The sequence below is a fragment of the Corella eumyota genome, chromosome 6, assembly GCF_963082875.1.
Source record: "Corella eumyota chromosome 6, kaCorEumy4.1, whole genome shotgun sequence".
Lineage (NCBI taxonomy): Eukaryota > Metazoa > Chordata > Ascidiacea > Phlebobranchia > Corellidae > Corella > Corella eumyota.
Genome location: NC_137495.1, coordinates 11,509,273 through 11,528,387, shown reverse-complemented (window position 1 = coordinate 11,528,387; position 19,115 = coordinate 11,509,273). Strand labels below are relative to the sequence as shown.

Sequence of the window (19,115 nt, the reverse complement as noted above, 5' to 3'; positions counted from 1 at the left end):
TTGGCTCACCACATCACATTGCCTAAGACCATACCACGTTGAGTACACCCCATCTCGTCCGATCTGGGAAGTTAAGCAACGTCGGGCCCGGTTAGTACTTGGATGGGTGACCGCCTGGGAATACCGGGTGTCGTAGGCATTTTATAAGTTTTATAGCATATTAGAAAGTACTTTATGTAGAAGTCATTTTTTATCAAAATTTTTGAAAACTAATATATTTGATATAATTGCTAAGCGACGCAAGTCATTTATTTTATTTTAAATATACACGGTTAATGATAAATGTGTTGGCTCACCACATCACATTGCTTACGACCATACCACGTTAAGTACACCCCATCTCGTCCGATCTGGGAAGTTAAGCAACGTCGGGCCCGGTTAGTACTTGGATGGGTGACCGCCTGGGAATACCGGGTGTCGTAGGCATTTTATAAGTTTTATAGCATATTAGAAAGTACTTTATGTAGAAGTCATTTTTTATCAAAATTTTTGAAAATTAATATATTTGATATAACTTCTAAGGGACGCAAGTCATTTATTTTATTTTAAATATACACGGTTAATGATAAATGTGTTGGCTCACCACATCACATTGCCTACGACCATACCACGTTGAGTACACCCCATCTCGTCCGATCTGGGAAGTTAAGCAACGTCGGGCCCGGTTAGTACTTGGATGGGTGACCGCCTGGGAATACCGTGTGTCGTAGGAATTTTATAAGTTTTATAACATATTAGAAAGTACTTTATGTAGAAGTCATTTTTTATCAAAATTTTTGAAAATTAATATATTTGATATAACTTCTAAGGGACGCAAGTCATTTATTTTATTTTAAATATGCACGGTTAATGATAAATGTGTTGGCTCACCACATCACATTGCCTACGACCATACCACGTTGAGTACACCCCATCTCGTCCGATCTGGGAAGTTAAGCAACGTCGGGCCCGGTTAGTACTTGGATGGGTGACCGCCTGGGAATACCGGGTGTCGTAGGCATTTTATAAGTTTTTTAGCATATTAGAAAGTACCTTATGTATAAGTCATTTTTATAGAAATTTTTGAAAATTAATATATTTGATATAATTGCTAGGCGACGCAAGTCATTTATTTTATTTTAAATATACACGTTTAATGATAAATGTGTTGGCACATCACATTGCCTACGACCATACCACGTTGAGTACACCCCATCTCGTCCGATTTGGGAAGTTAAGCAACGTCGGGCCCGGTTAGTACTTGGATGGGTGACCGCCTGGGAATACCGGTTGTCGTAGGCATTTTATAAGTTTTTTAGCATATTAGAAAGTACCTTATGTAGAAGTCAATTTTTATCAAAATTTTTGAAAATTAATATATTTGATATAACTGCTAAGAGACGCAAGTCATTTATTTTATTTTAAATATACACGGTTAATGATAAATGTGTTGGCTCACCACATCACATTGCCTACGACCATACCACGTTGAGTACACCCCATCTCGTCCGATCTGGGAAGTTAAGCAACGTCGGGCCCGGTTAGTACTTGGATGGGTGACCGCCTGGGAATACCGGGTGTCGTAGGCATTTTATAAGTTTTTTAGCATATTAGAAAGTACTTTATGTAGAAGTCATTTTTTATCAAAATTTTTGAAAACTAATATATTTGATATAATTGCTAAGCGACGCAAGTCATTTATTTTATTTTAAATATACACGGTTAATGATAAATGTGTTGGCTCACCACATCACATTGCCTACGACCATACCACGTTGAGTACACCCCATCTCGTCCGATCTGGGAAGTTAAGCAACGTCGGGCCCGGTTAGTACTTGGATGGGTGACCGCCTGGGAATACCGTGTGACGTAGGAATTTTATAAGTTTTATAACATATTAGAAAGTACTTTATGTAGAAGTCATTTTTTATCAAAATTTTTGAAAATTAATATATTTGATATAACTTCTAAGGGACGCAAGTCATTTATTTTATTTTAAATATGCACGGTTAATGATAAATGTGTTGGCTCACCACATCACATTGCCTACGACCATACCACGTTGAGTACACCCCATCTCGTCCGATCTGGGAAGTTAAGCAACGTCGGGCCCGGTTAGTACTTGGATGGGTGACCGCCTGGGAATACCGGGTGTCGTAGGCATTTTATAAGTTTTATAGCATATTAGAAAGTACTTTATGTAGAAGTCATTTTTTATCAAAATTTTTGAAAATTAATATATTTGATATAACTTCTAAGGGACGCAAGTCATTTATTTTATTTTAAATATGCACGGTTAATGATAAATGTGTTGGCTCACCACATCACATTGCCTACGACCATACCACGTTGAGTACACCCCATCTCGTCCGATCTGGGAAGTTAAGCAACGTCGGGCCCGGTTAGTACTTGGATGGGTGACCGCCTGGGAATACCGTGTGTCGTAGGAATTTTATAAGTTTTATAACATATTAGAAAGTACTTTATGTAGAAGTCATTTTTTATCAAAATTTTTGAAAATTAATATATTTGATATAACTTCTAAGGGACGCAAGTCATTTATTTTATTTTAAATATGCACGGTTAATGATAAATGTGTTGGCTCACCACATCACATTGCCTACGACCATACAACGTTGAGTACACCCCATCTCGTCCGATCTGGGAAGTTAAGCAACGTCGGGCCCGGTTAGTACTTGGATGGGTGACCGCCTGGGAATACCGGGTGTCGTAGGCATTTTATAAGTTTTTTAGCATATTAGAAAGTACCTTATGTATAAGTCATTTTTATAGAAATTTTTGAAAATTAATATATTTGATATAATTGCTAGGCGACGCAAGTCATTTATTTTATTTTAAATATACATGTTTAATGATAAATGTGTTGGCACATCACATTGCCTACGACCATACCACGTTGAGTACACCCCATCTCGTCCGATCTGGGAAGTTAAGCAACGTCGGGCCCGGTTAGTACTTGGATGGGTGACCGCCTGGGAATACCGGGTGTCGTAGGCATTTTATAAGTTTTATAGCATATTAGAAAGTACTTTATGTAGAAGTCATTTTTTATCAAAATTTTTGAAAACTAATATATTTGATATAATTGCTAAGCGACGCAAGTCATTTATTTTATTTTAAATATACACGGTTAATGATAAATGTGTTGGCTCACCACATCACATTGCCTACGACCATACCACGTTGAGTACACCCCATCTCGTCCGATCTGGGAAGTTAAGCAACGTCGGGCCCGGTTAGTACTTGGATGGGTGACCGCCTGGGAATACCGGGTGTCGAAGGCATTTTATAAGTTTTTTAGCATATTAGAAAGTACTTTATGTAGAAGTCATTTTTTATCAAAATTTTTGAAAACTAATATATTTGATATAATTGCTAAGCGACGCAAGTCATTTATTTTATTTTAAATATACACGGTTAATGATAAATGTGTTGGCTCACCACATCACATTGCCTACGACCATACCACGTTGAGTACACCCCATCTCGTCCGATCTGGGAAGTTAAGCAACGTCGGGCCCGGTTAGTACTTGGATGGGTGACCGCCTGGGAATACCGGGTGTCGTAGGCATTTTATAAGTTTTATAACATATTAGAAAGTACTTTATGTAGAAGTCATTTTTTATCAAAATTTTTGAAAATTAATATATTTGATATAACTTCTAAGGGACGCAAGTCATTTATTTTATTTTAAATATACACGGTTAATGATAAATGTGTTGGCTCACCACATCACATTGCCTAAGACCATACCACGTTGAGTACACCCCATCTCGTCCGATCTGGGAAGTTAAGCAACGTCGGGCCCGGTTAGTACTTGGATGGGTGACCGCCTGGGAATACCGGGTGTCGTAGGCATTTTATAAGTTTTATAGCATATTAGAAAGTACTTTATGTAGAAGTCATTTTTTATCAAAATTTTTGAAAATTAATATATTTGATATAACTTCTAAGGAACGCAAGTCATTTATTTTATTTTAAATATACACGGTTAATGATAAATGTGTTGGCTCACCACATCACATTGCCTACGACCATACCACGTTGAGTACACCCCATCTCGTCCGATCTGGGAAGTTAAGCAACGTCGGGCCCGGTTAGTACTTGGATGGGTGACCGCCTGGGAATACCGGGTGTCGTAGGCATTTTATAAGTTTTTTAGCATATTAGAAAGTACCTTATGTAGAAGTCATTTTTTATCAAAATTTTTGAAAATTAATATATTTGATATAACTGCTAAGAGACGCAAGTCATTTATTTTATTTTAAATATACACGGTTAATGATAAATGTGTTGGCTCACCACATCACATTGCCTACGACCATACCACGTTGAGTACACCCCATCTCGTCCGATCTGGGAAGTTAAGCAACGTCGGGCCCGGTTAGTACTTGGATGGGTGACCGCCTGGGAATACCGGGTGTCGTAGGCATTTTATAAGTTTTATAGCATATTAGAAAGTACTTTATGTAGAAGTCATTTTTTATCAAAATTTTTGAAAACTAATATATTTGATATAATTGCTAAGCGACGCAAGTCATTTATTTTATTTTAAATATACACGGTTAATGATAAATGTGTTGGCTCACCACATCACATTGCTTACGACCATACCACGTTGAGTACACCCCATCTCGTCCGATCTGGGAAGTTAAGCAACGTCGGGCCCGGTTAGTACTTGGATGGGTGACCGCCTGGGAATACCGGGTGTCGTAGGCATTTTATAAGTTTTATAGCATATTAGAAAGTACTTTATGTAGAAGTCATTTTTTATCAAAATTTTTGAAAATTAATATATTTGATATAACTTCTAAGGGACGCAAGTCATTTATTTTATTTTAAATATACACGGTTAATGATAAATGTGTTGGCTCACCACATCACATTGCCTACGACCATACCACGTTGAGTACACCCCATCTCGTCCGATCTGGGAAGTTAAGCAACGTCGGGCCCGGTTAGTACTTGGATGGGTGACCGCCTGGGAATACCGTGTGTCGTAGGAATTTTATAAGTTTTATAACATATTAGAAAGTACTTTATGTAGAAGTCATTTTTTATCAAAATTTTTGAAAATTAATATATTTGATATAACTTCTAAGGGACGCAAGTCATTTATTTTATTTTAAATATGCACGGTTAATGATAAATGTGTTGGCTCACCACATCACATTGCCTACGACCATACCACGTTGAGTACACCCCATCTCGTCCGATCTGGGAAGTTAAGCAACGTCGGGCCCGGTTAGTACTTGGATGGGTGACCGCCTGGGAATACCGGGTGTCGTAGGCATTTTATAAGTTTTTTAGCATATTAGAAAGTACCTTATGTATAAGTCATTTTTATAGAAATTTTTGAAAATTAATATATTTGATATAATTGCTAGGCGACGCAAGTCATTTATTTTATTTTAAATATACACGTTTAATGATAAATGTGTTGGCACATCACATTGCCTACGACCATACCACGTTGAGTACACCCCATCTCGTCCGATTTGGGAAGTTAAGCAACGTCGGGCCCGGTTAGTACTTGGATGGGTGACCGCCTGGGAATACCGGGTGTCGTAGGCATTTTATAAGTTTTTTAGCATATTAGAAAGTACCTTATGTAGAAGTCAATTTTTATCAAAATTTTTGAAAATTAATATATTTGATATAACTGCTAAGAGACGCAAGTCATTTATTTTATTTTAAATATACACGGTTAATGATAAATGTGTTGGCTCACCACATCACATTGCCTACGACCATACCACGTTGAGTACACCCCATCTCGTCCGATCTGGGAAGTTAAGCAACGTCGGGCCCGGTTAGTACTTGGATGGGTGACCGCCTGGGAATACCGGGTGTCGTAGGCATTTTATAAGTTTTTTAGCATATTAGAAAGTACTTTATGTAGAAGTCATTTTTTATCAAAATTTTTGAAAACTAATATATTTGATATAATTGCTAAGCGACGCAAGTCATTTATTTTATTTTAAATATACACGGTTAATGATAAATGTGTTGGCTCACCACATCACATTGCCTACGACCATACCACGTTGAGTACACCCCATCTCGTCCGATCTGGGAAGTTAAGCAACGTCGGGCCCGGTTAGTACTTGGATGGGTGACCGCCTGGGAATACCGTGTGACGTAGGAATTTTATAAGTTTTATAACATATTAGAAAGTACTTTATGTAGAAGTCATTTTTTATCAAAATTTTTGAAAATTAATATATTTGATATAACTTCTAAGGGACGCAAGTCATTTATTTTATTTTAAATATGCACGGTTAATGATAAATGTGTTGGCTCACCACATCACATTGCCTACGACCATACCACGTTGAGTACACCCCATCTCGTCCGATCTGGGAAGTTAAGCAACGTCGGGCCCGGTTAGTACTTGGATGGGTGACCGCCTGGGAATACCGGGTGTCGTAGGCATTTTATAAGTTTTATAGCATATTAGAAAGTACTTTATGTAGAAGTCATTTTTTATCAAAATTTTTGAAAATTAATATATTTGATATAACTTCTAAGGGACGCAAGTCATTTATTTTATTTTAAATATGCACGGTTAATGATAAATGTGTTGGCTCACCACATCACATTGCCTACGACCATACCACGTTGAGTACACCCCATCTCGTCCGATCTGGGAAGTTAAGCAACGTCGGGCCCGGTTAGTACTTGGATGGGTGACCGCCTGGGAATACCGTGTGTCGTAGGAATTTTATAAGTTTTATAACATATTAGAAAGTACTTTATGTAGAAGTCATTTTTTATCAAAATTTTTGAAAATTAATATATTTGATATAACTTCTAAGGGACGCAAGTCATTTATTTTATTTTAAATATGCACGGTTAATGATAAATGTGTTGGCTCACCACATCACATTGCCTACGACCATACCACGTTGAGTACACCCCATCTCGTCCGATCTGGGAAGTTAAGCAACGTCGGGCCCGGTTAGTACTTGGATGGGTGACCGCCTGGGAATACCGGGTGTCGTAGGCATTTTATAAGTTTTTTAGCATATTAGAAAGTACCTTATGTATAAGTCATTTTTATAGAAATTTTTGAAAATTAATATATTTGATATAATTGCTAGGCGACGCAAGTCATTTATTTTATTTTAAATATACATGTTTAATGATAAATGTGTTGGCACATCACATTGCCTACGACCATACCACGTTGAGTACACCCCATCTCGTCCGATCTGGGAAGTTAAGCAACGTCGGGCCCGGTTAGTACTTGGATGGGTGACCGCCTGGGAATACCGGGTGTCGTAGGCATTTTATAAGTTTTATAGCATATTAGAAAGTACTTTATGTAGAAGTCATTTTTTATCAAAATTTTTGAAAACTAATATATTTGATATAATTGCTAAGCGACGCAAGTCATTTATTTTATTTTAAATATACACGGTTAATGATAAATGTGTTGGCTCACCACATCACATTGCCTACGACCATACCACGTTGAGTACACCCCATCTCGTCCGATCTGGGAAGTTAAGCAACGTCGGGCCCGGTTAGTACTTGGATGGGTGACCGCCTGGGAATACCGGGTGTCGAAGGCATTTTATAAGTTTTTTAGCATATTAGAAAGTACTTTATGTAGAAGTCATTTTTTATCAAAATTTTTGAAAACTAATATATTTGATATAATTGCTAAGCGACGCAAGTCATTTATTTTATTTTAAATATACACGGTTAATGATAAATGTGTTGGCTCACCACATCACATTGCCTACGACCATACCACGTTGAGTACACCCCATCTCGTCCGATCTGGGAAGTTAAGCAACGTCGGGCCCGGTTAGTACTTGGATGGGTGACCGCCTGGGAATACCGGGTGTCGTAGGCATTTTATAAGTTTTATAACATATTAGAAAGTACTTTATGTAGAAGTCATTTTTTATCAAAATTTTTGAAAATTAATATATTTGATATAACTTCTAAGGGACGCAAGTCATTTATTTTATTTTAAATATACACGGTTAATGATAAATGTGTTGGCTCACCACATCACATTGCCTACGACCATACCACGTTGAGTACACCCCATCTCGTCCGATCTGGGAAGTTAAGCAACGTCGGGCCCGGTTAGTACTTGGATGGGTGACCGCCTGGGAATACCGGGTGTCGTAGGCATTTTATAAGTTTTTTAGCATATTAGAAAGTACCTTATGTATAAGTCATTTTTATAGAAATTTTTGAAAATTAATATATTTGATATAATTGCTAGGCGACGCAAGTCATTTATTTTATTTTAAATATACATGTTTAATGATAAATGTGTTGGCACATCACATTGCCTACGACCATACCACGTTGAGTACACCCCATCTCGTCCGATCTGGGAAGTTAAGCAACGTCGGGCCCGGTTAGTACTTGGATGGGTGACCGCCTGGGAATACCGGGTGTCGTAGGCATTTTATAAGTTTTATAGCATATTAGAAAGTACTTTATGTAGAAGTCATTTTTTATCAAAATTTTTGAAAACTAATATATTTGATATAATTGCTAAGCGACGCAAGTCATTTATTTTATTTTAAATATACACGGTTAATGATAAATGTGTTGGCTCACCACATCACATTGCCTACGACCATACCACGTTGAGTACACCCCATCTCGTCCGATCTGGGAAGTTAAGCAACGTCGGGCCCGGTTAGTACTTGGATGGGTGACCGCCTGGGAATACCGTGTGTCGTAGGAATTTTATAAGTTTTATAACATATTAGAAAGTACTTTATGTAGAAGTCATTTTTTATCAAAATTTTTGAAAATTAATATATTTGATATAACTTCTAAGGGACGCAAGTCATTTATTTTATTTTAAATATGCACGGTTAATGATAAATGTGTTGGCTCACCACATCACATTGCCTACGACCATACAACGTTGAGTACACCCCATCTCGTCCGATCTGGGAAGTTAAGCAACGTCGGGCCCGGTTAGTACTTGGATGGGTGACCGCCTGGGAATACCGGGTGTCGTAGGCATTTTATAAGTTTTTTAGCATATTAGAAAGTACCTTATGTATAAGTCATTTTTATAGAAATTTTTGAAAATTAATATATTTGATATAATTGCTAGGCGACGCAAGTCATTTATTTTATTTTAAATATACATGTTTAATGATAAATGTGTTGGCACATCACATTGCCTACGACCATACCACGTTGAGTACACCCCATCTCGTCCGATCTGGGAAGTTAAGCAACGTCGGGCCCGGTTAGTACTTGGATGGGTGACCGCCTGGGAATACCGGGTGTCGTAGGCATTTTATAAGTTTTATAGCATATTAGAAAGTACTTTATGTAGAAGTCATTTTTTATCAAAATTTTTGAAAACTAATATATTTGATATAATTGCTAAGCGACGCAAGTCATTTATTTTATTTTAAATATACACGGTTAATGATAAATGTGTTGGCTCACCACATCACATTGCCTACGACCATACCACGTTGAGTACACCCCATCTCGTCCGATCTGGGAAGTTAAGCAACGTCGGGCCCGGTTAGTACTTGGATGGGTGACCGCCTGGGAATACCGGGTGTCGAAGGCATTTTATAAGTTTTTTAGCATATTAGAAAGTACTTTATGTAGAAGTCATTTTTTATCAAAATTTTTGAAAACTAATATATTTGATATAATTGCTAAGCGACGCAAGTCATTTATTTTATTTTAAATATACACGGTTAATGATAAATGTGTTGGCTCACCACATCACATTGCCTACGACCATACCACGTTGAGTACACCCCATCTCGTCCGATCTGGGAAGTTAAGCAACGTCGGGCCCGGTTAGTACTTGGATGGGTGACCGCCTGGGAATACCGGGTGTCGTAGGCATTTTATAAGTTTTATAACATATTAGAAAGTACTTTATGTAGAAGTCATTTTTTATCAAAATTTTTGAAAATTAATATATTTGATATAACTTCTAAGGGACGCAAGTCATTTATTTTATTTTAAATATACACGGTTAATGATAAATGTGTTGGCTCACCACATCACATTGCCTAAGACCATACCACGTTGAGTACACCCCATCTCGTCCGATCTGGGAAGTTAAGCAACGTCGGGCCCGGTTAGTACTTGGATGGGTGACCGCCTGGGAATACCGGGTGTCGTAGGCATTTTATAAGTTTTATAGCATATTAGAAAGTACTTTATGTAGAAGTCATTTTTTATCAAAATTTTTGAAAATTAATATATTTGATATAACTTCTAAGGAACGCAAGTCATTTATTTTATTTTAAATATACACGGTTAATGATAAATGTGTTGGCTCACCACATCACATTGCCTACGACCATACCACGTTGAGTACACCCCATCTCGTCCGATCTGGGAAGTTAAGCAACGTCGGGCCCGGTTAGTACTTGGATGGGTGACCGCCTGGGAATACCGGGTGTCGTAGGCATTTTATAAGTTTTTTAGCATATTAGAAAGTACCTTATGTAGAAGTCATTTTTTATCAAAATTTTTGAAAATTAATATATTTGATATAACTGCTAAGAGACGCAAGTCATTTATTTTATTTTAAATATACACGGTTAATGATAAATGTGTTGGCTCACCACATCACATTGCCTACGACCATACCACGTTGAGTACACCCCATCTCGTCCGATCTGGGAAGTTAAGCAACGTCGGGCCCGGTTAGTACTTGGATGGGTGACCGCCTGGGAATACCGGGTGTCGTAGGCATTTTATAAGTTTTATAGCATATTAGAAAGTACTTTATGTAGAAGTCATTTTTTATCAAAATTTTTGAAAACTAATATATTTGATATAATTGCTAAGCGACGCAAGTCATTTATTTTATTTTAAATATACACGGTTAATGATAAATGTGTTGGCTCACCACATCACATTGCTTACGACCATACCACGTTGAGTACACCCCATCTCGTCCGATCTGGGAAGTTAAGCAACGTCGGGCCCGGTTAGTACTTGGATGGGTGACCGCCTGGGAATACCGGGTGTCGTAGGCATTTTATAAGTTTTATAGCATATTAGAAAGTACTTTATGTAGAAGTCATTTTTTATCAAAATTTTTGAAAATTAATATATTTGATATAACTTCTAAGGGACGCAAGTCATTTATTTTATTTTAAATATACACGGTTAATGATAAATGTGTTGGCTCACCACATCACATTGCCTACGACCATACCACGTTGAGTACACCCCATCTCGTCCGATCTGGGAAGTTAAGCAACGTCGGGCCCGGTTAGTACTTGGATGGGTGACCGCCTGGGAATACCGTGTGTCGTAGGAATTTTATAAGTTTTATAACATATTAGAAAGTACTTTATGTAGAAGTCATTTTTTATCAAAATTTTTGAAAATTAATATATTTGATATAACTTCTAAGGGACGCAAGTCATTTATTTTATTTTAAATATGCACGGTTAATGATAAATGTGTTGGCTCACCACATCACATTGCCTACGACCATACCACGTTGAGTACACCCCATCTCGTCCGATCTGGGAAGTTAAGCAACGTCGGGCCCGGTTAGTACTTGGATGGGTGACCGCCTGGGAATACCGGGTGTCGTAGGCATTTTATAAGTTTTTTAGCATATTAGAAAGTACCTTATGTATAAGTCATTTTTATAGAAATTTTTGAAAATTAATATATTTGATATAATTGCTAGGCGACGCAAGTCATTTATTTTATTTTAAATATACACGTTTAATGATAAATGTGTTGGCACATCACATTGCCTACGACCATACCACGTTGAGTACACCCCATCTCGTCCGATTTGGGAAGTTAAGCAACGTCGGGCCCGGTTAGTACTTGGATGGGTGACCGCCTGGGAATACCGGGTGTCGTAGGCATTTTATAAGTTTTTTAGCATATTAGAAAGTACCTTATGTAGAAGTCAATTTTTATCAAAATTTTTGAAAATTAATATATTTGATATAACTGCTAAGAGACGCAAGTCATTTATTTTATTTTAAATATACACGGTTAATGATAAATGTGTTGGCTCACCACATCACATTGCCTACGACCATACCACGTTGAGTACACCCCATCTCGTCCGATCTGGGAAGTTAAGCAACGTCGGGCCCGGTTAGTACTTGGATGGGTGACCGCCTGGGAATACCGGGTGTCGTAGGCATTTTATAAGTTTTTTAGCATATTAGAAAGTACTTTATGTAGAAGTCATTTTTTATCAAAATTTTTGAAAACTAATATATTTGATATAATTGCTAAGCGACGCAAGTCATTTATTTTATTTTAAATATACACGGTTAATGATAAATGTGTTGGCTCACCACATCACATTGCCTACGACCATACCACGTTGAGTACACCCCATCTCGTCCGATCTGGGAAGTTAAGCAACGTCGGGCCCGGTTAGTACTTGGATGGGTGACCGCCTGGGAATACCGTGTGACGTAGGAATTTTATAAGTTTTATAACATATTAGAAAGTACTTTATGTAGAAGTCATTTTTTATCAAAATTTTTGAAAATTAATATATTTGATATAACTTCTAAGGGACGCAAGTCATTTATTTTATTTTAAATATGCACGGTTAATGATAAATGTGTTGGCTCACCACATCACATTGCCTACGACCATACCACGTTGAGTACACCCCATCTCGTCCGATCTGGGAAGTTAAGCAACGTCGGGCCCGGTTAGTACTTGGATGGGTGACCGCCTGGGAATACCGGGTGTCGTAGGCATTTTATAAGTTTTATAGCATATTAGAAAGTACTTTATGTAGAAGTCATTTTTTATCAAAATTTTTGAAAATTAATATATTTGATATAACTTCTAAGGGACGCAAGTCATTTATTTTATTTTAAATATGCACGGTTAATGATAAATGTGTTGGCTCACCACATCACATTGCCTACGACCATACCACGTTGAGTACACCCCATCTCGTCCGATCTGGGAAGTTAAGCAACGTCGGGCCCGGTTAGTACTTGGATGGGTGACCGCCTGGGAATACCGTGTGTCGTAGGAATTTTATAAGTTTTATAACATATTAGAAAGTACTTTATGTAGAAGTCATTTTTTATCAAAATTTTTGAAAATTAATATATTTGATATAACTTCTAAGGGACGCAAGTCATTTATTTTATTTTAAATATGCACGGTTAATGATAAATGTGTTGGCTCACCACATCACATTGCCTACGACCATACCACGTTGAGTACACCCCATCTCGTCCGATCTGGGAAGTTAAGCAACGTCGGGCCCGGTTAGTACTTGGATGGGTGACCGCCTGGGAATACCGGGTGTCGTAGGCATTTTATAAGTTTTTTAGCATATTAGAAAGTACCTTATGTATAAGTCATTTTTATAGAAATTTTTGAAAATTAATATATTTGATATAATTGCTAGGCGACGCAAGTCATTTATTTTATTTTAAATATACATGTTTAATGATAAATGTGTTGGCACATCACATTGCCTACGACCATACCACGTTGAGTACACCCCATCTCGTCCGATCTGGGAAGTTAAGCAACGTCGGGCCCGGTTAGTACTTGGATGGGTGACCGCCTGGGAATACCGGGTGTCGTAGGCATTTTATAAGTTTTATAGCATATTAGAAAGTACTTTATGTAGAAGTCATTTTTTATCAAAATTTTTGAAAACTAATATATTTGATATAATTGCTAAGCGACGCAAGTCATTTATTTTATTTTAAATATACACGGTTAATGATAAATGTGTTGGCTCACCACATCACATTGCCTACGACCATACCACGTTGAGTACACCCCATCTCGTCCGATCTGGGAAGTTAAGCAACGTCGGGCCCGGTTAGTACTTGGATGGGTGACCGCCTGGGAATACCGGGTGTCGAAGGCATTTTATAAGTTTTTTAGCATATTAGAAAGTACTTTATGTAGAAGTCATTTTTTATCAAAATTTTTGAAAACTAATATATTTGATATAATTGCTAAGCGACGCAAGTCATTTATTTTATTTTAAATATACACGGTTAATGATAAATGTGTTGGCTCACCACATCACATTGCCTACGACCATACCACGTTGAGTACACCCCATCTCGTCCGATCTGGGAAGTTAAGCAACGTCGGGCCCGGTTAGTACTTGGATGGGTGACCGCCTGGGAATACCGGGTGTCGTAGGCATTTTATAAGTTTTATAACATATTAGAAAGTACTTTATGTAGAAGTCATTTTTTATCAAAATTTTTGAAAATTAATATATTTGATATAACTTCTAAGGGACGCAAGTCATTTATTTTATTTTAAATATACACGGTTAATGATAAATGTGTTGGCTCACCACATCACATTGCCTACGACCATACCACGTTGAGTACACCCCATCTCGTCCGATCTGGGAAGTTAAGCAACGTCGGGCCCGGTTAGTACTTGGATGGGTGACCGCCTGGGAATACCGGGTGTCGTAGGCATTTTATAAGTTTTTTAGCATATTAGAAAGTACCTTATGTATAAGTCATTTTTATAGAAATTTTTGAAAATTAATATATTTGATATAATTGCTAGGCGACGCAAGTCATTTATTTTATTTTAAATATACATGTTTAATGATAAATGTGTTGGCACATCACATTGCCTACGACCATACCACGTTGAGTACACCCCATCTCGTCCGATCTGGGAAGTTAAGCAACGTCGGGCCCGGTTAGTACTTGGATGGGTGACCGCCTGGGAATACCGGGTGTCGTAGGCATTTTATAAGTTTTATAGCATATTAGAAAGTACTTTATGTAGAAGTCATTTTTTATCAAAATTTTTGAAAACTAATATATTTGATATAATTGCTAAGCGACGCAAGTCATTTATTTTATTTTAAATATACACGGTTAATGATAAATGTGTTGGCTCACCACATCACATTGCCTACGACCATACCACGTTGAGTACACCCCATCTCGTCCGATCTGGGAAGTTAAGCAACGTCGGGCCCGGTTAGTACTTGGATGGGTGACCGCCTGGGAATACCGGGTGTCGAAGGCATTTTATAAGTTTTTTAGCATATTAGAAAGTACTTTATGTAGAAGTCATTTTTTATCAAAATTTTTGAAAACTAATATATTTGATATAATTGCTAAGCGACGCAAGTCATTTATTTTATTTTAAATATACACGGTTAATGATAAATGTGTTGGCTCACCACATCACATTGCCTACGACCATACCACGTTGAGTACACCCCATCTCGTCCGATCTGGGAAGTTAAGCAACGTCGGCCCCGGTTAGTACTTGGATGGGTGACCGCCTGGGAATACCGGGTGTCGTAGGCATTTTATAAGTTTTATAACATATTAGAAAGTACTTTATGTAGAAGTCATTTTTTATCAAAATTTTTGAAAATTAATATATTTGATATAACTTCTAAGGGACGCAAGTCATTTATTTTATTTTAAATATACACGGTTAATGATAAATGTGTTGGCTCACCACATCACATTGCCTAAGACCATACCACGTTGAGTACACCCCATCTCGTCCGATCTGGGAAGTTAAGCAACGTCGGGCCCGGTTAGTACTTGGATGGGTGACCGCCTGGGAATACCGGGTGTCGTAGGCATTTTATAAGTTTTATAGCATATTAGAAAGTACTTTATGTAGAAGTCATTTTTTATCAAAATTTTTGAAAATTAATATATTTGATATAACTTCTAAGGAACGCAAGTCATTTATTTTATTTTAAATATACACGGTTAATGATAAATGTGTTGGCTCACCACATCACATTGCCTACGACCATACCACGTTGAGTACACCCCATCTCGTCCGATCTGGGAAGTTAAGCAACGTCGGGCCCGGTTAGTACTTGGATGGGTGACCGCCTGGGAATACCGGGTGTCGTAGGCATTTTATAAGTTTTTTAGCATATTAGAAAGTACCTTATGTAGAAGTCATTTTTTATCAAAATTTTTGAAAATTAATATATTTGATATAACTGCTAAGAGACGCAAGTCATTTATTTTATTTTAAATATACACGGTTAATGATAAATGTGTTGGCTCACCACATCACATTGCCTACGACCATACCACGTTGAGTACACCCCATCTCGTCCGATCTGGGAAGTTAAGCAACGTCGGGCCCGGTTAGTACTTGGATGGGTGACCGCCTGGGAATACCGGGTGTCGTAGGCATTTTATAAGTTTTATAGCATATTAGAAAGTACTTTATGTAGAAGTCATTTTTTATCAAAATTTTTGAAAACTAATATATTTGATATAATTGCTAAGCGACGCAAGTCATTTATTTTATTTTAAATATACACGGTTAATGATAAATGTGTTGGCTCACCACATCACATTGCTTACGACCATACCACGTTGAGTACACCCCATCTCGTCCGATCTGGGAAGTTAAGCAACGTCGGGCCCGGTTAGTACTTGGATGGGTGACCGCCTGGGAATACCGGGTGTCGTAGGCATTTTATAAGTTTTATAGCATATTAGAAAGTACTTTATGTAGAAGTCATTTTTTATCAAAATTTTTGAAAATTAATATATTTGATATAACTTCTAAGGGACGCAAGTCATTTATTTTATTTTAAATATACACGGTTAATGATAAATGTGTTGGCTCACCACATCACATTGCCTACGACCATACCACGTTGAGTACACCCCATCTCGTCCGATCTGGGAAGTTAAGCAACGTCGGGCCCGGTTAGTACTTGGATGGGTGACCGCCTGGGAATACCGTGTGTCGTAGGAATTTTATAAGTTTTATAACATATTAGAAAGTACTTTATGTAGAAGTCATTTTTTATCAAAATTTTTGAAAATTAATATATTTGATATAACTTCTAAGGGACGCAAGTCATTTATTTTATTTTAAATATGCACGGTTAATGATAAATGTGTTGGCTCACCACATCACATTGCCTACGACCATACCACGTTGAGTACACCCCATCTCGTCCGATCTGGGAAGTTAAGCAACGTCGGGCCCGGTTAGTACTTGGATGGGTGACCGCCTGGGAATACCGGGTGTCGTAGGCATTTTATAAGTTTTTTAGCATATTAGAAAGTACCTTATGTATAAGTCATTTTTATAGAAATTTTTGAAAATTAATATATTTGATATAATTGCTAGGCGACGCAAGTCATTTATTTTATTTTAAATATACACGTTTAATGATAAATGTGTTGGCACATCACATTGCCTACGACCATACCACGTTGAGTACACCCCATCTCGTCCGATTTGGGAAGTTAAGCAACGTCGGGCCCGGTTAGTACTTGGATGGGTGACCGCCTGGGAATACCGGGTGTCGTAGGCATTTTATAAGTTTTTTAGCATATTAGAAAGTACCTTATGTAGAAGTCAATTTTTATCAAAATTTTTGAAAATTAATATATTTGATATAACTGCTAAGAGACGCAAGTCATTTATTTTATTTTAAATATACACGGTTAATGATAAATGTGTTGGCTCACCACATCACATTGCCTACGACCATACCACGTTGAGTACACCCCATCTCGTCCGATCTGGGAAGTTAAGCAACGTCGGGCCCGGTTAGTACTTGGATGGGTGACCGCCTGGGAATACCGGGTGTCGTAGGCATTTTATAAGTTTTTTAGCATATTAGAAAGTACTTTATGTAGAAGTCATTTTTTATCAAAATTTTTGAAAACTAATATATTTGATATAATTGCTAAGCGACGCAAGTCATTTATTTTATTTTAAATATACACGGTTAATGATAAATGTGTTGGCTCACCACATCACATTGCCTACGACCATACCACGTTGAGTACACCCCATCTCGTCCGATCTGGGAAGTTAAGCAACGTCGGGCCCGGTTAGTACTTGGATGGGTGACCGCCTGGGAATACCGTGTGACGTAGGAATTTTATAAGTTTTATAACATATTAGAAAGTACTTTATGTAGAAGTCATTTTTTATCAAAATTTTTGAAAATTAATATATTTGATATAACTTCTAAGGGACGCAAGTCATTTATTTTATTTTAAATATGCACGGTTAATGATAAATGTGTTGGCTCACCACATCACATTGCCTACGACCATACCACGTTGAGTACACCCCATCTCGTCCGATCTGGGAAGTTAAGCAACGTCGGGCCCGGTTAGTACTTGGATGGGTGACCGCCTGGGAATACCGGGTGTCGTAGGCATTTTATAAGTTTTATAGCATATTAGAAAGTACTTTATGTAGAAGTCATTTTTTATCAAAATTTTTGAAAATTAATATATTTGATATAACTTCTAAGGGACGCAAGTCATTTATTTTATTTTAAATATGCACGGTTAATGATAAATGTGTTGGCTCACCACATCACATTGCCTACGACCATACCACGTTGAGTACACCCCATCTCGTCCGATCTGGGAAGTTAAGCAACGTCGGGCCCGGTTAGTACTTGGATGGGTGACCGCCTGGGAATACCGTGTGTCGTAGGAATTTTATAAGTTTTATAACATATTAGAAAGTACTTTATGTAGAAGTCATTTTTTATCAAAATTTTTGAAAATTAATATATTTGATATAACTTCTAAGGGACGCAAGTCATTTATTTTATTTTAAATATGCACGGTTATTGATAAATGTGTTGGCTCACCACATCACATTGCCTACGACCATACCACGTTGAGTACACCCCATCTCGTCCGATCTGGGAAGTTAAGCAACGTCGGGCCCGGTTAGTACTTGGATGGGTGACCGCCTGGGAATACCGGGTGTCGTAGGCATTTTATAAGTTTTATAGCATATTAGAAAGTACCTTATGTATAAGTCATTTTTATAGAAATTTTTGAAAATTAATATATTTGATATAATTGCTAGGCGACGCAAGTCATTTATTTTATTTTAAATATACATGTTTAATGATAAATGTGTTGGCACATCACATTGCCTACGACCATACCACGTTGAGTACACCCCATCTCGTCCGATCTGGGAAGTTAAGCAACGTCGGGCCCGGTTAGTACTTGGATGGGTGACCGCCTGGGAATACCGGGTGTCGTAGGCATTTTATAAGTTTTATAGCATATTAGAAAGTACTTTATGTAGAAGTCATTTTTTATCAAAATTTTTGAAAACTAATATATTTGATATAATTGCTAAGCGAC

General features: G+C 37.5%; 67 non-coding genes across 67 annotated transcripts; all 67 read left to right on the top strand.

Annotated features, from left to right (window-relative positions):
* The first annotated feature begins 20 nt into the window (after positions 1 to 20).
* Positions 21 to 139, top strand: LOC145756746 (5S ribosomal RNA). Its single transcript, XR_014284849.1, has one exon. It is a non-coding gene; the product is annotated as a 5S ribosomal RNA (ribosomal RNA).
* A 168-nt stretch (positions 140 to 307) lies between these two features.
* Positions 308 to 426, top strand: LOC145756710 (5S ribosomal RNA). The gene has a single exon (XR_014284815.1). It is a non-coding gene; the product is annotated as a 5S ribosomal RNA (ribosomal RNA).
* A 168-nt stretch (positions 427 to 594) lies between these two features.
* Positions 595 to 713, top strand: LOC145756993 (5S ribosomal RNA). The gene has a single exon (XR_014285083.1). It is a non-coding gene; the product is annotated as a 5S ribosomal RNA (ribosomal RNA).
* Positions 714 to 881: 168 nt separating this feature from the next.
* Positions 882 to 1,000, top strand: LOC145758305 (5S ribosomal RNA). Its single transcript, XR_014286276.1, has one exon. It is a non-coding gene; the product is annotated as a 5S ribosomal RNA (ribosomal RNA).
* Positions 1,001 to 1,162: 162 nt separating this feature from the next.
* LOC145756932 (5S ribosomal RNA) lies at positions 1,163 to 1,281 on the top strand. The gene has a single exon (XR_014285027.1). It is a non-coding gene; the product is annotated as a 5S ribosomal RNA (ribosomal RNA).
* A 168-nt stretch (positions 1,282 to 1,449) lies between these two features.
* LOC145758303 (5S ribosomal RNA) lies at positions 1,450 to 1,568 on the top strand. The gene has a single exon (XR_014286274.1). It is a non-coding gene; the product is annotated as a 5S ribosomal RNA (ribosomal RNA).
* Positions 1,569 to 1,736: 168 nt separating this feature from the next.
* Positions 1,737 to 1,855, top strand: LOC145757134 (5S ribosomal RNA). The gene has a single exon (XR_014285215.1). It is a non-coding gene; the product is annotated as a 5S ribosomal RNA (ribosomal RNA).
* Positions 1,856 to 2,023: 168 nt separating this feature from the next.
* Positions 2,024 to 2,142, top strand: LOC145758302 (5S ribosomal RNA). The gene has a single exon (XR_014286273.1). It is a non-coding gene; the product is annotated as a 5S ribosomal RNA (ribosomal RNA).
* Positions 2,143 to 2,310: 168 nt separating this feature from the next.
* Positions 2,311 to 2,429, top strand: LOC145756992 (5S ribosomal RNA). The gene has a single exon (XR_014285082.1). It is a non-coding gene; the product is annotated as a 5S ribosomal RNA (ribosomal RNA).
* A 168-nt stretch (positions 2,430 to 2,597) lies between these two features.
* LOC145756821 (5S ribosomal RNA) lies at positions 2,598 to 2,716 on the top strand. Its single transcript, XR_014284918.1, has one exon. It is a non-coding gene; the product is annotated as a 5S ribosomal RNA (ribosomal RNA).
* A 162-nt stretch (positions 2,717 to 2,878) lies between these two features.
* Positions 2,879 to 2,997, top strand: LOC145758301 (5S ribosomal RNA). Its single transcript, XR_014286272.1, has one exon. It is a non-coding gene; the product is annotated as a 5S ribosomal RNA (ribosomal RNA).
* A 168-nt stretch (positions 2,998 to 3,165) lies between these two features.
* On the top strand, positions 3,166 to 3,284 carry LOC145756602 (5S ribosomal RNA). Its single transcript, XR_014284713.1, has one exon. It is a non-coding gene; the product is annotated as a 5S ribosomal RNA (ribosomal RNA).
* Positions 3,285 to 3,452: 168 nt separating this feature from the next.
* On the top strand, positions 3,453 to 3,571 carry LOC145758300 (5S ribosomal RNA). Its single transcript, XR_014286271.1, has one exon. It is a non-coding gene; the product is annotated as a 5S ribosomal RNA (ribosomal RNA).
* Positions 3,572 to 3,739: 168 nt separating this feature from the next.
* Positions 3,740 to 3,858, top strand: LOC145756744 (5S ribosomal RNA). Its single transcript, XR_014284847.1, has one exon. It is a non-coding gene; the product is annotated as a 5S ribosomal RNA (ribosomal RNA).
* Positions 3,859 to 4,026: 168 nt separating this feature from the next.
* Positions 4,027 to 4,145, top strand: LOC145758299 (5S ribosomal RNA). The gene has a single exon (XR_014286270.1). It is a non-coding gene; the product is annotated as a 5S ribosomal RNA (ribosomal RNA).
* A 168-nt stretch (positions 4,146 to 4,313) lies between these two features.
* LOC145758298 (5S ribosomal RNA) lies at positions 4,314 to 4,432 on the top strand. Its single transcript, XR_014286269.1, has one exon. It is a non-coding gene; the product is annotated as a 5S ribosomal RNA (ribosomal RNA).
* Positions 4,433 to 4,600: 168 nt separating this feature from the next.
* On the top strand, positions 4,601 to 4,719 carry LOC145756318 (5S ribosomal RNA). The gene has a single exon (XR_014284445.1). It is a non-coding gene; the product is annotated as a 5S ribosomal RNA (ribosomal RNA).
* A 168-nt stretch (positions 4,720 to 4,887) lies between these two features.
* LOC145756991 (5S ribosomal RNA) lies at positions 4,888 to 5,006 on the top strand. Its single transcript, XR_014285081.1, has one exon. It is a non-coding gene; the product is annotated as a 5S ribosomal RNA (ribosomal RNA).
* A 168-nt stretch (positions 5,007 to 5,174) lies between these two features.
* Positions 5,175 to 5,293, top strand: LOC145758297 (5S ribosomal RNA). Its single transcript, XR_014286268.1, has one exon. It is a non-coding gene; the product is annotated as a 5S ribosomal RNA (ribosomal RNA).
* A 162-nt stretch (positions 5,294 to 5,455) lies between these two features.
* LOC145756455 (5S ribosomal RNA) lies at positions 5,456 to 5,574 on the top strand. Its single transcript, XR_014284574.1, has one exon. It is a non-coding gene; the product is annotated as a 5S ribosomal RNA (ribosomal RNA).
* Positions 5,575 to 5,742: 168 nt separating this feature from the next.
* LOC145758295 (5S ribosomal RNA) lies at positions 5,743 to 5,861 on the top strand. Its single transcript, XR_014286267.1, has one exon. It is a non-coding gene; the product is annotated as a 5S ribosomal RNA (ribosomal RNA).
* A 168-nt stretch (positions 5,862 to 6,029) lies between these two features.
* On the top strand, positions 6,030 to 6,148 carry LOC145757133 (5S ribosomal RNA). Its single transcript, XR_014285214.1, has one exon. It is a non-coding gene; the product is annotated as a 5S ribosomal RNA (ribosomal RNA).
* Positions 6,149 to 6,316: 168 nt separating this feature from the next.
* Positions 6,317 to 6,435, top strand: LOC145758294 (5S ribosomal RNA). The gene has a single exon (XR_014286266.1). It is a non-coding gene; the product is annotated as a 5S ribosomal RNA (ribosomal RNA).
* Positions 6,436 to 6,603: 168 nt separating this feature from the next.
* On the top strand, positions 6,604 to 6,722 carry LOC145756990 (5S ribosomal RNA). The gene has a single exon (XR_014285080.1). It is a non-coding gene; the product is annotated as a 5S ribosomal RNA (ribosomal RNA).
* Positions 6,723 to 6,890: 168 nt separating this feature from the next.
* LOC145758293 (5S ribosomal RNA) lies at positions 6,891 to 7,009 on the top strand. The gene has a single exon (XR_014286265.1). It is a non-coding gene; the product is annotated as a 5S ribosomal RNA (ribosomal RNA).
* A 162-nt stretch (positions 7,010 to 7,171) lies between these two features.
* Positions 7,172 to 7,290, top strand: LOC145758291 (5S ribosomal RNA). Its single transcript, XR_014286263.1, has one exon. It is a non-coding gene; the product is annotated as a 5S ribosomal RNA (ribosomal RNA).
* Positions 7,291 to 7,458: 168 nt separating this feature from the next.
* On the top strand, positions 7,459 to 7,577 carry LOC145756601 (5S ribosomal RNA). Its single transcript, XR_014284712.1, has one exon. It is a non-coding gene; the product is annotated as a 5S ribosomal RNA (ribosomal RNA).
* A 168-nt stretch (positions 7,578 to 7,745) lies between these two features.
* Positions 7,746 to 7,864, top strand: LOC145758290 (5S ribosomal RNA). The gene has a single exon (XR_014286262.1). It is a non-coding gene; the product is annotated as a 5S ribosomal RNA (ribosomal RNA).
* Positions 7,865 to 8,032: 168 nt separating this feature from the next.
* Positions 8,033 to 8,151, top strand: LOC145758289 (5S ribosomal RNA). The gene has a single exon (XR_014286261.1). It is a non-coding gene; the product is annotated as a 5S ribosomal RNA (ribosomal RNA).
* A 162-nt stretch (positions 8,152 to 8,313) lies between these two features.
* On the top strand, positions 8,314 to 8,432 carry LOC145758288 (5S ribosomal RNA). The gene has a single exon (XR_014286260.1). It is a non-coding gene; the product is annotated as a 5S ribosomal RNA (ribosomal RNA).
* Positions 8,433 to 8,600: 168 nt separating this feature from the next.
* LOC145756989 (5S ribosomal RNA) lies at positions 8,601 to 8,719 on the top strand. The gene has a single exon (XR_014285079.1). It is a non-coding gene; the product is annotated as a 5S ribosomal RNA (ribosomal RNA).
* A 168-nt stretch (positions 8,720 to 8,887) lies between these two features.
* On the top strand, positions 8,888 to 9,006 carry LOC145756820 (5S ribosomal RNA). The gene has a single exon (XR_014284917.1). It is a non-coding gene; the product is annotated as a 5S ribosomal RNA (ribosomal RNA).
* Positions 9,007 to 9,168: 162 nt separating this feature from the next.
* On the top strand, positions 9,169 to 9,287 carry LOC145758287 (5S ribosomal RNA). The gene has a single exon (XR_014286259.1). It is a non-coding gene; the product is annotated as a 5S ribosomal RNA (ribosomal RNA).
* Positions 9,288 to 9,455: 168 nt separating this feature from the next.
* LOC145756600 (5S ribosomal RNA) lies at positions 9,456 to 9,574 on the top strand. Its single transcript, XR_014284711.1, has one exon. It is a non-coding gene; the product is annotated as a 5S ribosomal RNA (ribosomal RNA).
* A 168-nt stretch (positions 9,575 to 9,742) lies between these two features.
* On the top strand, positions 9,743 to 9,861 carry LOC145758286 (5S ribosomal RNA). The gene has a single exon (XR_014286258.1). It is a non-coding gene; the product is annotated as a 5S ribosomal RNA (ribosomal RNA).
* A 168-nt stretch (positions 9,862 to 10,029) lies between these two features.
* Positions 10,030 to 10,148, top strand: LOC145756743 (5S ribosomal RNA). Its single transcript, XR_014284846.1, has one exon. It is a non-coding gene; the product is annotated as a 5S ribosomal RNA (ribosomal RNA).
* A 168-nt stretch (positions 10,149 to 10,316) lies between these two features.
* LOC145758285 (5S ribosomal RNA) lies at positions 10,317 to 10,435 on the top strand. The gene has a single exon (XR_014286257.1). It is a non-coding gene; the product is annotated as a 5S ribosomal RNA (ribosomal RNA).
* Positions 10,436 to 10,603: 168 nt separating this feature from the next.
* LOC145758284 (5S ribosomal RNA) lies at positions 10,604 to 10,722 on the top strand. The gene has a single exon (XR_014286256.1). It is a non-coding gene; the product is annotated as a 5S ribosomal RNA (ribosomal RNA).
* Positions 10,723 to 10,890: 168 nt separating this feature from the next.
* Positions 10,891 to 11,009, top strand: LOC145756317 (5S ribosomal RNA). Its single transcript, XR_014284444.1, has one exon. It is a non-coding gene; the product is annotated as a 5S ribosomal RNA (ribosomal RNA).
* A 168-nt stretch (positions 11,010 to 11,177) lies between these two features.
* LOC145756986 (5S ribosomal RNA) lies at positions 11,178 to 11,296 on the top strand. Its single transcript, XR_014285077.1, has one exon. It is a non-coding gene; the product is annotated as a 5S ribosomal RNA (ribosomal RNA).
* A 168-nt stretch (positions 11,297 to 11,464) lies between these two features.
* On the top strand, positions 11,465 to 11,583 carry LOC145758283 (5S ribosomal RNA). The gene has a single exon (XR_014286255.1). It is a non-coding gene; the product is annotated as a 5S ribosomal RNA (ribosomal RNA).
* Positions 11,584 to 11,745: 162 nt separating this feature from the next.
* On the top strand, positions 11,746 to 11,864 carry LOC145756454 (5S ribosomal RNA). The gene has a single exon (XR_014284573.1). It is a non-coding gene; the product is annotated as a 5S ribosomal RNA (ribosomal RNA).
* Positions 11,865 to 12,032: 168 nt separating this feature from the next.
* On the top strand, positions 12,033 to 12,151 carry LOC145758282 (5S ribosomal RNA). Its single transcript, XR_014286254.1, has one exon. It is a non-coding gene; the product is annotated as a 5S ribosomal RNA (ribosomal RNA).
* Positions 12,152 to 12,319: 168 nt separating this feature from the next.
* LOC145757132 (5S ribosomal RNA) lies at positions 12,320 to 12,438 on the top strand. Its single transcript, XR_014285213.1, has one exon. It is a non-coding gene; the product is annotated as a 5S ribosomal RNA (ribosomal RNA).
* Positions 12,439 to 12,606: 168 nt separating this feature from the next.
* LOC145758279 (5S ribosomal RNA) lies at positions 12,607 to 12,725 on the top strand. The gene has a single exon (XR_014286252.1). It is a non-coding gene; the product is annotated as a 5S ribosomal RNA (ribosomal RNA).
* A 168-nt stretch (positions 12,726 to 12,893) lies between these two features.
* On the top strand, positions 12,894 to 13,012 carry LOC145756985 (5S ribosomal RNA). Its single transcript, XR_014285076.1, has one exon. It is a non-coding gene; the product is annotated as a 5S ribosomal RNA (ribosomal RNA).
* A 168-nt stretch (positions 13,013 to 13,180) lies between these two features.
* Positions 13,181 to 13,299, top strand: LOC145758278 (5S ribosomal RNA). The gene has a single exon (XR_014286251.1). It is a non-coding gene; the product is annotated as a 5S ribosomal RNA (ribosomal RNA).
* Positions 13,300 to 13,461: 162 nt separating this feature from the next.
* Positions 13,462 to 13,580, top strand: LOC145758277 (5S ribosomal RNA). The gene has a single exon (XR_014286250.1). It is a non-coding gene; the product is annotated as a 5S ribosomal RNA (ribosomal RNA).
* A 168-nt stretch (positions 13,581 to 13,748) lies between these two features.
* Positions 13,749 to 13,867, top strand: LOC145756599 (5S ribosomal RNA). Its single transcript, XR_014284710.1, has one exon. It is a non-coding gene; the product is annotated as a 5S ribosomal RNA (ribosomal RNA).
* Positions 13,868 to 14,035: 168 nt separating this feature from the next.
* Positions 14,036 to 14,154, top strand: LOC145758276 (5S ribosomal RNA). The gene has a single exon (XR_014286249.1). It is a non-coding gene; the product is annotated as a 5S ribosomal RNA (ribosomal RNA).
* Positions 14,155 to 14,322: 168 nt separating this feature from the next.
* On the top strand, positions 14,323 to 14,441 carry LOC145758275 (5S ribosomal RNA). Its single transcript, XR_014286248.1, has one exon. It is a non-coding gene; the product is annotated as a 5S ribosomal RNA (ribosomal RNA).
* A 162-nt stretch (positions 14,442 to 14,603) lies between these two features.
* LOC145758274 (5S ribosomal RNA) lies at positions 14,604 to 14,722 on the top strand. Its single transcript, XR_014286247.1, has one exon. It is a non-coding gene; the product is annotated as a 5S ribosomal RNA (ribosomal RNA).
* A 168-nt stretch (positions 14,723 to 14,890) lies between these two features.
* LOC145756597 (5S ribosomal RNA) lies at positions 14,891 to 15,009 on the top strand. Its single transcript, XR_014284708.1, has one exon. It is a non-coding gene; the product is annotated as a 5S ribosomal RNA (ribosomal RNA).
* A 168-nt stretch (positions 15,010 to 15,177) lies between these two features.
* LOC145756553 (5S ribosomal RNA) lies at positions 15,178 to 15,296 on the top strand. Its single transcript, XR_014284666.1, has one exon. It is a non-coding gene; the product is annotated as a 5S ribosomal RNA (ribosomal RNA).
* A 168-nt stretch (positions 15,297 to 15,464) lies between these two features.
* Positions 15,465 to 15,583, top strand: LOC145756742 (5S ribosomal RNA). The gene has a single exon (XR_014284845.1). It is a non-coding gene; the product is annotated as a 5S ribosomal RNA (ribosomal RNA).
* Positions 15,584 to 15,751: 168 nt separating this feature from the next.
* On the top strand, positions 15,752 to 15,870 carry LOC145758273 (5S ribosomal RNA). The gene has a single exon (XR_014286246.1). It is a non-coding gene; the product is annotated as a 5S ribosomal RNA (ribosomal RNA).
* Positions 15,871 to 16,038: 168 nt separating this feature from the next.
* On the top strand, positions 16,039 to 16,157 carry LOC145758272 (5S ribosomal RNA). The gene has a single exon (XR_014286245.1). It is a non-coding gene; the product is annotated as a 5S ribosomal RNA (ribosomal RNA).
* Positions 16,158 to 16,325: 168 nt separating this feature from the next.
* LOC145756315 (5S ribosomal RNA) lies at positions 16,326 to 16,444 on the top strand. The gene has a single exon (XR_014284442.1). It is a non-coding gene; the product is annotated as a 5S ribosomal RNA (ribosomal RNA).
* A 168-nt stretch (positions 16,445 to 16,612) lies between these two features.
* On the top strand, positions 16,613 to 16,731 carry LOC145756984 (5S ribosomal RNA). The gene has a single exon (XR_014285075.1). It is a non-coding gene; the product is annotated as a 5S ribosomal RNA (ribosomal RNA).
* Positions 16,732 to 16,899: 168 nt separating this feature from the next.
* On the top strand, positions 16,900 to 17,018 carry LOC145758271 (5S ribosomal RNA). Its single transcript, XR_014286244.1, has one exon. It is a non-coding gene; the product is annotated as a 5S ribosomal RNA (ribosomal RNA).
* Positions 17,019 to 17,180: 162 nt separating this feature from the next.
* On the top strand, positions 17,181 to 17,299 carry LOC145756453 (5S ribosomal RNA). The gene has a single exon (XR_014284572.1). It is a non-coding gene; the product is annotated as a 5S ribosomal RNA (ribosomal RNA).
* Positions 17,300 to 17,467: 168 nt separating this feature from the next.
* LOC145758270 (5S ribosomal RNA) lies at positions 17,468 to 17,586 on the top strand. Its single transcript, XR_014286243.1, has one exon. It is a non-coding gene; the product is annotated as a 5S ribosomal RNA (ribosomal RNA).
* Positions 17,587 to 17,754: 168 nt separating this feature from the next.
* LOC145757131 (5S ribosomal RNA) lies at positions 17,755 to 17,873 on the top strand. Its single transcript, XR_014285212.1, has one exon. It is a non-coding gene; the product is annotated as a 5S ribosomal RNA (ribosomal RNA).
* A 168-nt stretch (positions 17,874 to 18,041) lies between these two features.
* LOC145758268 (5S ribosomal RNA) lies at positions 18,042 to 18,160 on the top strand. Its single transcript, XR_014286241.1, has one exon. It is a non-coding gene; the product is annotated as a 5S ribosomal RNA (ribosomal RNA).
* A 168-nt stretch (positions 18,161 to 18,328) lies between these two features.
* Positions 18,329 to 18,447, top strand: LOC145756983 (5S ribosomal RNA). The gene has a single exon (XR_014285074.1). It is a non-coding gene; the product is annotated as a 5S ribosomal RNA (ribosomal RNA).
* Positions 18,448 to 18,615: 168 nt separating this feature from the next.
* Positions 18,616 to 18,734, top strand: LOC145758267 (5S ribosomal RNA). Its single transcript, XR_014286240.1, has one exon. It is a non-coding gene; the product is annotated as a 5S ribosomal RNA (ribosomal RNA).
* A 162-nt stretch (positions 18,735 to 18,896) lies between these two features.
* Positions 18,897 to 19,015, top strand: LOC145758266 (5S ribosomal RNA). The gene has a single exon (XR_014286239.1). It is a non-coding gene; the product is annotated as a 5S ribosomal RNA (ribosomal RNA).
* The last annotated feature ends 100 nt before the right edge of the window (positions 19,016 to 19,115 follow it).